Source organism: Pleurodeles waltl, chromosome 3_1 (assembly GCF_031143425.1).
Source record: "Pleurodeles waltl isolate 20211129_DDA chromosome 3_1, aPleWal1.hap1.20221129, whole genome shotgun sequence".
NCBI classification, from domain to species: domain Eukaryota; kingdom Metazoa; phylum Chordata; class Amphibia; order Caudata; family Salamandridae; genus Pleurodeles; species Pleurodeles waltl.
In genome coordinates this window covers 384,314,901-384,330,554 of record NC_090440.1, presented here as the reverse complement: position 1 = coordinate 384,330,554, position 15,654 = coordinate 384,314,901, and the positions used below count along the sequence as shown (strand labels likewise).

Sequence of the window (15,654 nt, the reverse complement as noted above, 5' to 3'; positions counted from 1 at the left end):
CATCTTCCCAAGTACTCCACTCTGATTTCATTCTCAAGTTTAATGCACACATGGACAGCATCCAACATAAACATTAGCGGGGAGAGTCGGTCCCTTATATATCTGACTAAACATTGGTGACTGGGAAACGAGCAAAATGTTTAATCTCATACGGTTGCTCCACTTGGAAGTTAAAAAATAACAGTCCTCAAAGTGGAAACTATGAGAAACTTCAGACCTGCAATATACAAGGAAAATATAGAGCGCAGCCTACACCAATAAACTCTCCCAATGTTATTTTGGTATAACTGACTATTCATCAAACGGCATTAGTAGTTTTCCCTGCATTTATAGTGCATACTTACGCTTACATGTATTGTGTATGTATGCACGGATTTCTTTCTGTGTGTGTGGTGCATAGATGGGAAGGTATGTGTACTTCTATGCAGAGTTTGGTGGAGGCCAGTGCCTAATTTGAGCCAGTGGTCGAGGCGGGCCCAGCAGCACTTATTTTTGGGGACAGGAACTTATTTTTCCTTTTCAGACTTTGACCCAGAACAAGAGAAAGAAAAACACAAGAGGAAAAGGAGGAAGATGAAAATGGAAACACTGTGACAAAGGAAGAATGCAGGGATGAGAAAGAACCTGTAAAGCTGAGAGAAAGAGACAGGGAGTGTCTTGTGGTGGATTAAAGAGGTATGAGGTGGAATCATGCATACGAAAGCCATTGTATTCAGCACCCTGATCTTCGATAGAGTCAGATGCATCCCTTCAGCAAAACTTTGTGCCCCAGCACTTATTCTTTTACAAATTATGCACTGGTGGAGACATATCTCTGGCATTCAGATTCCATATTGACGTCAACCCCTAGTGTAAGAGAAACTCTTGCATACACATTAGGACATTGTACTCCACTTGGCATTATGGTGGCTTCCACTGGCTTACTGGAACCCATGGAATATTATTTGTATGTTAACATGCAGCCCTTTAATAACCATGGACATCCATGGCATACTTTCTTCTCTTCTTAGAGGCCACCCCTGGCATAATAATGGCCACATCATAATATGGTAATCTTTGTGGTACTGTTCCATACCTTGGAAAGAGGATGGTCACCTCTGGGTTAACGGTGGATGTGCCATGTAGCATACATCTGTCATAAAGACTGACTTCCGTGAGAGAATGATGCCCACCTCAGATATAGTAATGGTTATTACTGGCATGTTGGAGGCTATCAGCAGGATAATGATGGTAATTTAAGGCACAAAGGTGGTTATTCCTCGCATAAACTGCATCTGCAAGCAACATTAGGAAACAGTTGCCAGTCGGGAAAATAGTAGTAACTTTCCTTGTCAATAATAAAGGCAATAACATGCTGGTGTCTATGCTTGGTTACTGGTAGACATCAATGGCATAAGATGGATGTCACTGCCACCTCAAACCTCTCCCTTATTCGTGGTGGGAAAACCCTGCATGTGATGCTCAGAAATGGGCATGGGTGGCAGAATATGCCCATGTGACAATAACCTATATGAATACATAATGAAAATTAAAAGCAGGTGTGTCATGTGGAAGCATTTCATGGTCCATAACTGATTTAACTGGAACAATATTATCTGTTAGCACCACTGAACTCTACATCCTAAGCTACCTATGCTGTTTGCACTTGTAAGGTCTTTGCAACACGGGAATTAGTTTTACTGTCTAAGTCTGTGAGGGCTGCCTATTGTTAGCAAAAGCTTTGCTTCTATGATATGAGATGGTGAAATTTTAAGTCTACTCCAAATAGATTCTTAGTCAAGATATATGGTGGATATTTGCCGTTTTCGCAGGGTCACCCCAGAATTTTTCCTTCTGCTGCTAAACCGGAATTGCTTTTGTTGGACATAGGACTCTGTGCACTTTACCCTGCTCGCCAGTGGTAAGGTGTTTGTGGCATCTCTTCCAAACATGCTAAAAGAATAAGTTACTTACCTTCGGTAATGCTTTTTCTGGTGGATACAATAACTACCTGTGGATTCCTCACCTAAAGAATTCTCCCCTCGCGCCAGCCCTCAACGGAAATTTCTTCTAGCTCTGCACGTCGACGATGACGTCACAATCGCCCAACTCCACGCGACGCCACATGACGTCATCCAGGCAATAAGAAGCCCTCGTCGACGTGCAGACGTCCGTTATCACCATTTTTTACGTGCCATAGAGGCGAACAGGTTAAACCTAAAGAGTACACATTCATCCAGAATAGATGAAAATAAAACATTTAATATAAAACTCAATAAAAATCACAGTTATGAATACTCAATCAGAGACAGAAATAAATATATATATGTATAAGTCCAGTCCAAAATGTCCCTTTCACTATCTTAATGTGCAAACGAAAAGTATATACAATGAATACAACTATATGCATGAAACAGCTATATACATATATTACAAAATCAAGGATGCGCACCCAAAGAGATCTTGGTTTGACCAGTCAGGCAACGGGGAGGTGGGTGGGACCGTGAGGAATCCACAGGTAGTTATTGTATCCACCAGAAAAAGCGTTACTGAAGGTAAGTAACTTATTCTTCTGATGGATACACCTACCTGTGGATTCCTCACCTAAAGAATAGAGTCCCCAAGCAGTAAAACCTCCGGTGGTGGGTGCCCGAATGATCAAACCAAGAAATCTTGCAGCACCGAGCGAGCAAAATGGCCATCCCTCCTAACCTCAGAGTCCAAACAGTAATGCTTGGCAAAGGTATGGAGGGACGCCCAAGTCGCTGCCCTGCAGATGTCAGCCACAGGAACACCTCTAGCCAAAGCTGATGAAGCTGCTTTGGCTCTGGTGGAATGGGCACGAATCCCCACAGGTGGATCCTTCTTCGCCAAAGAATAGCAGATCTTAATACATAGAATGACCCACCTGGATAGCGTTCTCTTGTGGACCGCTCTACCTTTCCTCTTCCCCACGTATCCAACGAAGAGCTGTTCATCCTGTCTGAACTCTTTCATCCTGGCGACGTAGAAGCTCAGAGCTCTTCGTGGATCCAGCCGGTGGAGCCTCTCTTCCTCTTTGGATGGGTGAGGTGGAGGGTAAAAGGAAGAGAGAGTAATCGACTGCCCCAGGTGAAAGGGTGTAACAACCTTCGGTAGGAAAGCCGCCTTGGTCCTCAACACCACTTTGTCCTTAAAGAAAGAAAGGTATGGAGTTTCCACTGAGAGAGCCTGAAGCTCACTAACTCTTCTGGCAGATGTTATGGCCACCAGGAAAACAGTTTTTAATACTTGGTACCGTAAAGAACAAGAATGCATTGGTTCTAACGTAGCCCCCATAAGAAAAGTTAAGACTAAATTAAGGTCCCACTGAGGCATAACGAATGGCGTGGGTGGATACCTATTAGTGAGTCCCTTTAGAAACTTTAAACAAAAGGTGATTTAAAGAAGGACGGTTGATCAGGAAGGCACAGAAAAGCAGATATTGCAGACAGATAACCTTTAACAGTGGCAATTGCAAAACCTTTCTGTGCCAGATGGAGTGCAAATGACAAAATGTCAGACAAACCAGCCTTTAAAGGATCTAAACTATTCTCTCCACACCAGCTTGTAAATTTAGCCCAACGATTAGCATAGATTGACTTGGTGGAGTGTCGCCTAGCCGATAAAATAACTTCCACCACATCTGGAGGGAGAGAAAAGGAACTCAGATTGCCCGTTCAATCTCCAGGCATGAAGATGCAGGCTCTGGAGGTGGGGGTGTAGAATCTGCCCCTGCGACTGCGAGAGGAGGTCCACCCTGCAAGGGAGACGGAGCGGAGGGCACTGAGAGAGTTGGAGAAGGTCCGAATACCACACCCTTCTCTGCCAATCCGGAGCTATTAAGATGACTTGAGCTCGGTCTTGGCAGATCTTCCTGAGAACTCGAGGAATCAAGGGTATGGGGGGAAACGCGTAAAGCAACTGACCCTTCCAGGACACCTGAAACGCGTCCCCCAAAGCTCCTTGCACCGGATACTGGAGGCTGCAAAATAGCGGACACTGCACATTCTCTTGAGTTGCAAACAGATCTATTTGTGGATATCCCCATATCCGGAAGATACCCAGAACTAGATCTGGATGAAGACGCCACTCGTGATCGACCGAGCTGCGTCGACTGAGAATGTCTGCACGCACGTTCAGGACTCCGGCCAAATGATGTGCAACTAAGCAGATCTTGTGATCCTGAAGCCAGGACCAGAGACGAAGAGCTTCTCTGCAGAGAAGATACAACCCCACTCCTCCCTGTTTGTTTATATACCACATCGCGGTCGTGTTGTCCGTTAGAACTTGGACTGATTGACCGCGAATGGAAGGGAGGAAGGCCTTGAGTGCCAGACGTACTGCCCGCAACTCTAAAAGATTGATATGCAATTTCTGTTCCCCTGGAGACCAAAGGCCTTTGACCTCCAGGTCCCCCAGATGAGCTCCCCACCCTAGAGTGGAAGCATCTGTTACCACCGTGGCCACTGGAGGAGGCAGCAAGAACGGCCTTCCTTGAGACAGGTTGTCGACCGCTGCCCACCATCAAAGATCCTCCGCAGTGTCTCTGGAGATCTTTATCGAATCTTCAAGATCCCCTTTGTGTTGAAACCACTGCCTGCGGACGCACCACTGGAGAGCCCTCATGTGCCAGCGTGCATGAGTGACCAACAGTATGCAAGAAGCAAACAGACCGAGCAGACGAAGGACCTTGAGGATTGGAACTACCGCTCCATTTCGAAACATTGGAATCAAAGCCTGTATGTCCTGAACCCCCTGGGGCGGAGGAAAGGCCCGATTCAACCTATGAACAGGAGGCATTGAGAGGGCTCCAGGTGAGATTTGGGTACATTGACTGAAAAACCCAGGTCGTACAACAATTGAGTCGTCGACTGGAGATGGCACCGCACGAGCTCCGGAGTTTTGGCCTTGATTAACCAATCGTCCAGATAGGGAAACACAGCTATCCCCCTTCTTCTGAGCTCTGCTGCTACCACCGCCATCACCTTCGTGAAGACTCGAGGTGCTGAAGTAAGACCAAAGGGAAGGACCGCAAACTGATAATGCTGTGATCCCACTACAAACCGGAGATACTTCCTGTGCGATTTGAGGGTCGGAATATGAAAATACGCGTCATGCAAATCGACCGACACCATCCAGTCTCCTTCGTTCAACGCCAAAAGAACCTGTGAGAGGGTCAGCATTTTGAACTTTTCCTGTTTGAGGAACCAATTCAAAATCCTTAAGTCCAAAATCGGTCTCAGTCGACCATCCTTTTTGGGAATCAGAAAGTATCTTGAATAGCACCCCTAACCCCTCTCTTGCTCGGGAACCAACTCTATTGCACCTTTTTGTAATAGGGATAATACCTCCTGCTGTAACAGGAGAAGATGGTCTTCCGAACAGAAGGATGGGCGGGGAGGGAAGGTCGGAGGGAATTCCCGAAAGGGAAGAGCGTACCCCCTCTTCACAATGTCGATTACCCAGGAGTCCGATGTTATGACCTCCCACATTGGAAGAAAAGAGGCAAGTCTCCCCCCTACCGGAGACGAATGGACAGGGAGTGGTGGAGAACTACGGCTGCTTTCCTTGCTGCACCCCTCCAGAGGAAGAGGCAGAGTGCTGCAAGGTGGCTCCTCTCGTACGGACTCTGCCCCTTCCCCTGAAGGATCTGTAAGGCAGGGTAGAAGTAGATTGTTGTGGTCCTTGCAATCTTCCTCGAAAGGAACCACGTCCAAATCCCTTAAATCTCCGAAAGCCTCTGAAGGTGGATGAGGCCGACGACTGGAGTCCCAAAGACCTAGCTGTCGCTCTGCTCTCTTTAAAACGTTCCAAGGCAGAGTCAGCCTTAGAGCCAAAGAGCTTTTCTCCATCAAACGGAAGATCAAGGAGTGTGGCCTGCACGTCCGACGAGAAGCCTGATGATCGAAGCCAAGACTGCCTCTTAGAGACTATGATCGTGCCCATAGCCCTAGCCACCGAGTCCGAAGTGTCCAATCCAGACTGGATCACTTGCGTCGCAGCCGCAGCCGCCTGAGCATCCGCTAATAGTTGCAGCATCTCCTGGGACAAATTAGGGTGGCCCTTCGCCTCTTCCATAAGGGCATGGATGTAACGCCCCAGTATGCATGTGGCATTGGAAGATTTTAGGATTTTTAGCAGTATGGTCCATCTTTTTTGACTCCCTGTCCGCAGGGACCCCAGGAAACGAGCCAGGAGAGGAACTGGAAGAACATGAAGCTTGGACCACTAGGCTCTCCGGAGTTGGTTGCCTGGAAAGAAACACTGGATCCCCAGGCACCGTCCTGTACCGCCGAGCCACCGCTCTGTTGACCGCAGCGGTGGATACAGGTTTCAGCCAGATATCCTTAATGGGGTCCAGCAGAGCCTCACTGAATGGTAGAAGAGGCTCAGCAGAAGCAGACGTCGGATGGAGGACTTCTGTCAATAAATTTCTCTTGACCTCCGCGGTAGGAAGGGGAAGATCCAAAAAGTCTGCAGCCTTACGAATGACTGCATGGAAAGAAGCAGCTTCCTCCGTGACCTCTCCAGGGGAAGCCAGATCCCATTCCGGGGTAGTGTCAAGGCCACTAGCTGAGTCCAGTCCCTAGAAGTCACCTGAGGGCTCTATAACTTCTCCTTCCTCCAGGTGTTGCCTTGCGTACTCCTCCTCCTCCAAGAGACGAAGGGCCAGACGTCTTGACCTAAGTCTTGACTCCAAGCCTGGAGTCGACAAGGCGTCGGCCGACGCCGAAGATCTTCGTCGGCGCCGAACCTCGGATTCTTCCGAGGCCGGAGGCTCCGGCTCCAAAGTGTTCTTGGACGTCGATCGGATCCCAGGCGAATCCGACGGCGCCGTAACAGGTGTAGCCATCCTGGGCGACGTTGTAGGCATCGGCGCCGCTTCAGGTGCAGCAGACAAAAACGGGGTGAATGGCGCCGACCTGTAAGACGCCGGAACACCCAAATCATAGGCCAAAGGGCCAGACGGACCTGCATGACTTCCACCCGGCGTCATGGAAGCAAAGATGTTATACATAGCGTTTAAAAACGCTGCAGGATCCGATCCCGGAGTCGGGAAAGCTGGGTACTGCTGCTGCTGCACCGGCGCCGGCAAAGCTGCCGAAGAGGGTCCAGGTAACTCCTGGCCAGGAGAACCCTCAGGCCTCTGGGGAGGCTCGACCTCAAAGACCGACCCAGGTGACGTCGGGGTCGCCGGAGGTGGAGGGGTGACGGTCGGGCTTATCTCCCACGTCGGCCGACGCCGAGCCGACGGAGAAGCCGATCTAGATCTGGACCGTCCCTTGCTCGATCGGCGCCGAGATCCATGACGGTGCAGAGAGTCACTATGATGATGACGAGACCTCGAAGATCTCGACGAAGACTCCCTCCTATGAAGCCTCTCCTTCTTCTTCTTGGACCGGGCCAAGAATAACTTCGCCTCCCTCTCCTTAAGTGCCTTAGGGTTCATGCGTTGGCACGAACCGCATGCCTCGACCTCATGGTCGGAACTAAGGCACCAGAGGCAGTTTTCGTGGGGGTCGGTAACCGACATCCGACCCCCGCACTGGCTACAAGGTTTAAAGCCGGATTTTCTAGGCTGCGACATCGTAACCGCCGTTGGAAACAGTAGCTCCCTGTGAGCCTCAAAGAATTAACCGTTATTCGGGCACGGAAAAAAGGGAACTGACATCTGCACATCGACGAGGGCTTCTTATTGCCTGGATGACGTCATGTGGCGTCGCGTGGAGTCAGGCGATTGTGACGTCATCGTCGACGTGCAGAGCTAGAAGAAATTTCCGTCGAGGGCTGGTGCGAGGGGAGAATTCTTTAGGTGAGGAATCCACAGGTAGGTGTATCCATCAGAAATGGTACATACCTAATTGGCACATTTAATTTACGTATACGTCCTTAGTATACAGCTCTACCAATACCAGGTACATTAAATGCCACTAGTGGGCTGTAACATTAATTGCACCACCCACTAAAGCAGCAGTGTAAAACCCTGTCTCTAGGCCTGCTCTTGCAGCTTAGATGTGCAGGTTTAAATTGCAATGTATATCTGCCAAAATAACATTTTTGCCAGGCCTACACCTTTATTTTTAATACTTATATATCACCCCTGAGGTAGGCCCTAAATGCCCAGAGGGCAGAGATGGTATGTAAAATGTATATTTAATGTTTTACGTGCACAGGCATTGACAAATCTCCAAAGTTGTTTGTTACTGTGGCAAGGCTAGCTCTCCCATAGGCAAACAATGGTGCACACTTTTGCATTTAGTAAGTAAAAAATTCAGTTTGGGAATAGCTAGAAATGGCCCAAGGCTAGTTTTAATAGTCATTTTAATCCAACTTAATGGTCAAGTCATATTTTATCTTACTATTGACACTTTTCAATTTTATGGCAAGACAAGAGGCTAACATTACGCATACAACCTTTGTCACTTCCATGCAGCACCTTTAAAGAATCTCAAATACAACACTAACAACCAAATGATAGAATAGAACTCCACAATCCAATCTAAGCCTCCTGTCAGCCATCTTCTTCCTCTTTTGGCTGCTTCTTCTGATAAGATAAGTGTTAGAAATGGGGTCTTTGGTTGGCAGTCAGGTTACCCCCTGTCCAAGCAAGGGCCCTCACTCTAGTCAGGGTAAAGGAGAATCACCCTTAGTTAACCCCTGCTCACCCCCTTGGTAGTTTGGCACGAGCAGGCAGGCTTAACTTCAGAATCAATGAGTAAAGTATTTGTACCAACACACACAGTAACTGAGTGAAAACAATACAAAGTGACACAACACAGTTTTAGAAAAATAGGTAACATTTATCTAAACAAAACAAGACCAAAACAACAAAAATCCAACATACACAATTCACATTATACATTTTCAAAGAATAAGAGTCTTAAATCCTTTAGAAAACAGTGAGAATGTTGTTAGCATTATCGTACAAAAGTTCCTGGGTAGCGTCAAAATAACACCGAACGGGGAAATGTGTGTTGGAAAAGACCAGCGATGCGTCACTTTCTCACTCGCAAGCGAGACTGTGCGTCATTCCTCCTCCGATTGGGACGGCGTGCATTGTTTCTTTTCTCCAGCAAGAGAGCGATGGTTCGATCCGGACTGGCACCTCTGGTCCATGCAGGCTTTGCTTTGTTCTTCCTCACCTAGCGATGCTGCGTTGAAAATCCGTTCACACGATATCACAAAACTGCGCTGCGTGGTGTTTGCGTAGTTATCAGCCTCCGTTAGCGGGTGTTGCGCGTCGTTTCTCCAGCTGTGTTTCGTCGATCTTCCAGCCGCGATGCAGGTGGAGCGTTAATTTCAGCTGCGTCACAGAAGGTGCATCAAAAATTACCCCGCACGGTGGTCTGTGCGTGGATTTTCAGTCTTTGTCTGCCAGCTTCACCTTTCAAGGGCCAGGAACTGGATAGAGCACCACTTGGCAGGGCAGGAGTCTCAGCAGAGAGTCCAGGTTCTGGTATGGGAAGTCTTTGATGGCCCTGAGACTTCAACAACAGGAGGCAAGCTCAGTTCAAGCCCTTGGAGATTCTTCTCAAGCAGGAATGCACCACACAGTCCAGTCTTTGTCCCCTTTCACAGGCAGAAGCAGCAACTAAGCACAGTCACAGGCAGGAGCAGCACTTTTCCTTAGCTCTTCAGCTCTTCTCCTTGGCAGAGGATCCTCTTGGTTCCAGAAGTGATCTGATTTTCAGGGGTTTTGGGTCCTCTTCCCATACCCCTTTCGGCCTTTGAAGTAGGCCTACTTCAAAGAGAAGTCTCTGTTGTTTTCAAGATCCTGCCTTGCCCAGGCTAGGCCCCAGACACACATCAGGGGGTTGGAGACTGCATTGTGTGAAGGCAGGCACAACCCTTTCAGGTGTAAGTGACCACTCCTCACCTCCCCTTAGCCCAGATGGCCCATCAGGATATGCAGGCTACACCCCAGCTCCCTTTGTGCCACTGTCTAGAGGAGAGGTGCAAACAGCCCAACTGTCAAATTGACCCAGACAGGGAATCCACAAAGAAGCAGTCACAGAATGGTTTAAGCAAGAAAAGGCCTAATTTCTAAAAGTAGCATTTTCAAACACACAATCTAAAAACCAACTCCACTAAAAGATGTATTTTTAAATCGTGAGTTCAGATACCCCAAACTCCACGTCTATCTGCTCCCAAAGGGAATCTGCGTTTTAATGACATTTAAAGGCAACCCCCATGTTAACCTATTAGAGGGTTAGGCCTTGCAACAGTAAAAACCAAATATGGCTGTATTTCACTGTCAGGACATGTACAACACACAAGTACATGTCCCACCTTTTGACATACATTGCACCCTGCCCATGGAGTTACCAAGGGCCTACCTTAAAGGGAAGGTTTAGGCCAGGCAAGTGGGTACACTTGCCAAGTCGAAGTGGCAGTTTAAAACTGCACTCACAGACACTGCAGTGGCAGGTCTGAGCCATGTTTCCAGGGTAACTAATATGGGTGGTGCAACCAGTGCTGCAGGCTCACTAGTAGCATTTGATGTACAGGCCCAGGGCACCTCCAGTGCACTGTACTAGGGACTTACTAGAAAATCAAATATGCCAATTATGGAAAGCCAATCAACAATACAGTTCACACAGAGAGCATATGCACTTTAGCACTGGTTAGCAGTGGTAAAGTGCCCAGAGTCCTAAAGCCAACAACAACAGGTCAGAAAAAGTTGGAGGAACGAGTCAAAAAGATTGGAGATGACCCTGCAAAAGGGAAATGTCCAACAATAATTATATGTTCATAGTTGAAATAATCTTTGTAATGATATCTTTTGGACTTGAATGAATATAATTCTGTTCAGTATGGGTGTTTCTAAATCAAAAGTATGGATTTATATTTCTGTGTGATTGATGGTTTTAAATGTCTTTGCTTGTGTAAAATTCCGTAAAGTTGTCAGGTTTCACCTGCTTAAAAAGTCTTTCTAATGTTTAACTGCTGTTTTATGTAAACTATTAAACAGTTGCAAGGTAACTGTTCACAAAGAGATCTGGATCTTTTATCTTTAATTAGAGGAGGTCGGCGGTTCAGGAGTGCTTAATGCGCTCGCCGCAGTGTGCTGCACTCCGGGCATTTTTGCCCATTTTAGCCTCAAGGAAGCCTTATCGCGAGCAGCCATTTGGGCTTGCAGGGTGTCCGAGGCTTATGTTTAAGGGCAATTCGGCATAATGATCGCGCGCAGGGGAACAGATGAGTTTTTACCTTGTGTCCAGAACTAAAGCCTTTGTCATTTGAATGTGGAGGAAAGTTTGCATAAAAATAAAGGCAAATTAGATTATTGATTTTACAAGAGAGCATTTAAACCTCAAAAAATAAAAGATACAGGTTTGCGTTGCTTTATGATTTACACAAAGCTTGAGTGCGTTTCTGAAGGAAATTGAAGGTGATCAACGTTGCTAGGCAATGCTTGCTTATACCCGTCATCCCAATGTTTTTTCCAGTCAGGATACCTGTGGAGACTTTGTAGTATTGTTTACTCAAAGAAAATCTTTCCATTTAGTTGGGATTTGCGGAGAATATTTATTTGAGATTGAGTAGGAGTTTCTATTGAATATTTTCTTTAGTTAGTTGTTTTGTTTATTAACAGATAGGTTCTGTTTGGGACTGGATTAGGGTGTACTATAGTAGGTTTCATTAACATGGCAGAACAGTTAGATGGAGAGTCAAGTCACAGAGTTAGTTAGTGTAAAGGGTTTGTTAACTGAGGAGATAAAGTAGTTGGTTTAGGAATCCAGGTGCCAGGTGCTTAAGGAGAGGGAGAGAGGTTCCAAAGATAAGGATGAATATTTTTACACATCATAAAGTGAGGACAGAGTCAATGGAGGTCCTGGGGGTAAACTCTCTAAAAAGATGAAACATGGTAAATCCACATGAAGATAGTGGAGTCCCAAGCGGCTCACTCAGAACTGGTGGCCAAGGCGGCATTTCGGATGGGCAGGTTTACCCTGTGTACGATGAAGATGTAGATGAATACATCACAGATTTAGATTATAAAGATTCCTTGGACAAGGAATTTGAAGGAAGTTCTTTGTGTAAAGAATCAAATAAGAGATTTATTGTGGACCCTCTGAGACAAAAAATATTTGATCCAAATGAAATTAGACATCCTCGTGGATCTAACTGGTGGCCACTAGCACACATGGCTGATTATATTAAGAAATGGATTACACAGCCTCTCGAAAAGAATGAACGCAGTCTTATGAGAACTGAATGTGTTTGCCCGTCATCGGGGAGAAAGAGACTATAACTTCAAATTTGGACCCTTAAATAATAACCTATCTTTATAAATTGGGAAGATAAATCCTTGCAAGGGGTTGGAATGCTCACTTAAACAATGTGAGGATAAATTATTGGATATTTTATGTCCTCTGGTGAGGGTATTTGATTTGGTGGAGGAAGCATACCTTAAGGGCTTTGACTTAGTCATACAAGTACTTAGAAGTTGGTGTCAGCAAGCAATTTGTTTTTTAGGCAACACTAATGGTGGATTAATTGTTGACCACTGAAAGGCTGTACTTCTTCGGATTAACGCAAAAACAGTTGACCAGGAAAGTGTCAAGAGAAGAGGCGAATGATTACCTTTTGGAGAAGGAATGGTCAAAGTATTAGGAAAAAATTTGCAAACCTTAACAGCCCTAGATAAGGTGCAGTATTCAAAGCATAGAGTCTTCCCAGGACTGGGAGGAGAGGGCAACCTCTCAGGTGAGTTTTTTTTCAAGTCCCAGAATGCAGGTAGAGGGGCATATGGAGGGGCCCAAGGATCATACAGTGAGGAGTTTTATCCTCAACTAAGAAGATCGTCCAGAGCAAAATCTTCTAGAGGCAGAGGACAATCTACTATTTCAGGAACAAGTGAGTACAAATAATATTACTGGTTTTATCCACACAAAGTTGTGAGAAGGTTGAGATTCCACATAGAGAGGTGGAAACTGATTACAAATGATGCATGGGTGTTAGCCAAAATTACAGGGTACCAACTAGAGTTCAGTTCAAACCTTCTGCAATCTCAAGAGCTGAGAGAGCTTTGTTTCATTGAGAAATTACAAGAAGTACTGGGTTGCAAGACAGACAACGTTAAAGAAAGGTCCAATAAAAAGGAAGTGAGTGAAGATGAAGCAGGGTTTGTAAGCACATCATTTGAGGTAGAGAAGAAGGACAAGGGATGGTGTCCAGTGATAAGCTTAACTGAACGAATTACTTTGTAATTTACAGACACTTCCAAGTGGAGGGAATTCATCTTCTCAGAGATGTGTTGTTCTAGGAGGATTGGTTAATTAAGATGGATCTGAAAGATGCCTATTTGACTGTTCCAACTGCAGAAGAGAGTCAACGTTTCAAACAGTTAAGATGGAAAGGACAGTTATATAAATTTCTATGCCTTCCATTTGGATTGTCCTCAGCCCCTTGCTTTACAAAGGTCATGGGGGATGTTGTAGGGTATTTGGGAGAAGGAGGAGTTTGTCTGATAATTTATTTAGATGGCATTTTGATCAGTGTGCGTGTCTTTAGACGAGTCAGATGTGTATGGTAAAGGAAACTTTATAATCCCTAGAGTTTGTAATAAATCAGGAGAAGTCAATTCTGGAACCTATTCAAAGTCTAGAATTTTGGGGTTTTGTGTTAGACACAGTAAAGGGACAGTTACTTGAGCCACAAAAGACAATTGTAAAGATAAGGAGAGAAGTGAATATGGTCTTGAGGAGAGATTTTATCAAGTTGAAAGACATAGCCTGGGTGAAATGGTCTCTTATCTTCAATTCAAGCAGTGTTCCCAGGCCCGCTACATTACAGGGCCCTGCAGTGTCTGAAATCCTTGGGACTTTCCAAAGGTCTGTGGTACGGAGACATGTTGAAAATATCAGTGGAGGCAAGGAAGAAGTTAGAATGGTGGTAAGAAAATCTAGAAGCTTAGAAAAGTCAAGCTATTTTTGGAATGCAACCATATTGCGTACTGGAAACAAATGCGAACAATTTAGGCTGAAGAGCCATGTGTTCAGTTCAGGAAACAGGTGGTGTATGGATTTTGAGTGAACAGAAGGAGCATATAAATTGTTTGGAGATGAAGGCAGGAATGTTTGCGTTGCGACGTTTCAGATCTCAGTTCCAGGGGACTTCAGTTTTATTAACAATAGACAATATTACGGCTGTAACATACATACACAATTTAGGGTGCAGCAGGTCTAAAAGGTTGGCAGATTAAAGCGAAATACATGTGGGAGTTCTGCTTGGAGCACAAGATTGGATTGAGGGTCCAGTACTTACCAGGAAAGGAGAACTGAATTTCAGATTAGCATTCAAGGAATCTAGTGGATTTCAGCGATTGGAAGTTGAAGAAAGGTTAATTCATGATGATTCAGGAGTGTTTGGGCCCGTTGCAGGTAGATCTGTTTGCGTCCAGACTGACTCATCAGCTGGAGAGTTATTACAGTTGGGCACCAGACTCAGGAGCACTGATAGTAGATGTGCTCCTCCAACACTGGTTGAGGATGAGGGGTTATGCTTTTCCACCTTTTTTCATGACGGACAGAGTGTTGATTCAGGTGAGGAAGCAGATATGTCAATTGGTCAGCATTTTGAATTTCTCCTGTTTGAGGAACCAATTCAAAATCCTCAGGTCCAGGATAGGCCTCAAGTGACCATCCTTTTTTGGGGATCAGAAAATACCTTGAATAACATCCCTGAACCCTCTCTTGCTCGGGAACCAACTCCACTGCACCCTTTGACAATAGGGATAGAACCTCCTGTTCTAACAACAGGAGATGATTTTCTGAACAAAAGGAAGGACGGGGAGGGAAGGGAGGAGGAATCTCCCGAAAGGGAAGGGCATAGCCTTTCCTTACTACACTGATGACCCAGGAATAGGATGTTATCGACTCCCATATGGGAAGAAAAAGAGACAACCTTCCCCCTACCGGAGACACATGGGACGCAATGGTTAGAGGACTAGGGTTGCTTTCCCTGTTGCATCCCTCCTGAGGAAGAGGAAGGGTGCTGCTGTTGGGTGGCCCCTCAAGTGCGGACTCTACCCCGCCCCCTAAATGATCTATGAGGGAGGCTCGAAGGCTGTTGGGCTGCCTGCTGCAATCTCCCACAAAAGGACGCCCCTCGTCCAAATACTCTAAGCCGCCTAAAGGACCTAAAAGGGGTCGAAACAGCCTGCAGGCCCAAGGATTTTGCTGTTACCCTACACTCCTTAAAGCGCTCCAACGCAGAGTCAGCTTTAGTGCCAAATAATTTAGCACCATCAAAGGGCAAATCTAAGAGCGTGGCTTGAACATCTGATAAAAACGCCGACGTGCGCAACCAAGCATGACGCCTGGTGGCAATGGAGGTTCCCATGGCTTTAGCAACAGAGTCCGTGGTGTCAAGTCCCGACTGTATGACCTGCATCGCCGCTGACTGGGCATCCGAGAGGAGTCCTTGCAAGTCTTGGGGCATGTCTTGCAACACTGCTTTAGCTGCATCCATTATTGCATGAATGTATCTGCCCAGGATACAAGTAGCGTTAGCTGATTTCAGTGCCATGCTGCAGGAGGAGAAAACCTTCTTGGCAGACTGTTATATGCACTTGGACTCCCTGTCAGATGGCACTCCAGGGAAGGAACCAGGAGCAGACAGCGACGAACAGGACGCCTGCACGACCGG

At 46.2% G+C, this 15,654-nt stretch overlaps 1 protein-coding gene across 4 annotated transcripts in view; it reads right to left on the bottom strand.

Moving 5' to 3' along the window:
* The window catches only part of EFL1 (elongation factor like GTPase 1), a 770,553-nt gene that overhangs the window by 503,076 nt on the left and 251,823 nt on the right, over positions 1–15,654 (bottom strand). The window lies entirely within an intron of this gene.